Source organism: Microtus ochrogaster, chromosome 2 (genome assembly GCF_000317375.1).
Source record: "Microtus ochrogaster isolate Prairie Vole_2 chromosome 2, MicOch1.0, whole genome shotgun sequence".
In the NCBI taxonomy this organism is placed as follows: domain Eukaryota; kingdom Metazoa; phylum Chordata; class Mammalia; order Rodentia; family Cricetidae; genus Microtus; species Microtus ochrogaster.
Genome location: NC_022010.1, coordinates 5018181 through 5018983, shown reverse-complemented (window position 1 = coordinate 5018983; position 803 = coordinate 5018181).

Genomic DNA, 803 nt, shown 5'->3' with positions numbered 1-803 from the left:
GGATCAGGATGGGGGCTGGAGGATCAGGATGGGGGATGGAGGATCAGGATGGGGGATGGAGGATCAGGATGGGGGATGGAGGGATGGGTGCTGGCTGCTCTCCCAGAGGACCTGGTTTCTGTCTCCAGGACCATACTCACCATCGTCCTTAACTCCTGTTCCAGGGACTTTGACGCCACCTTCTAAGGGCACTGGGCACACATGTGACACACATATACAGGGAAAGCACCCACATATACACCCATACAAGTTTTTTTTAAAGCCTAAGTTCGTGGTTTTTCTTCAGATTTTGATGGTACTGGGGATCAAACCTGGTGCTTTGTGGACACTGCACTAAGCTGGGTCCAGCCCTGGAGGTAGGGTTAGTAAAGTGTAAGTGACAGTAATGACCTCATTTACACTAGTGCACTTCTGAGCTCAACGTGGTGTAGACATGCCTTGACTCCAGCTCTGGGGGGTGGTGGGGGGGGGGGGGGCAGAGGCAGGTGGATCTCTGAGGTCAGCTGAGTTTACTATCGAGTTCCAGGCCAGCAAAGGCAACATAATCAGACATCTTCTCAAAAACAAAACAAAAGTTCAGTTTGGGGCTGGAGAGATGTGCTTACTGTTCTTACCGAGGAATTAGACCTGGATTTGATTCCCCGCACCCGCCGCAAGTTTCTTGCAACCACCTAGAACTCCATTTGCAGGGGATCTGACAGCCTCTGGCCTCCACAGGTATTTGGATACACACAGTACACATGAATTCATGAAGACACACATATATGCATTAATTAAATTCTTTAAAAAAAATAAGTAGAAGC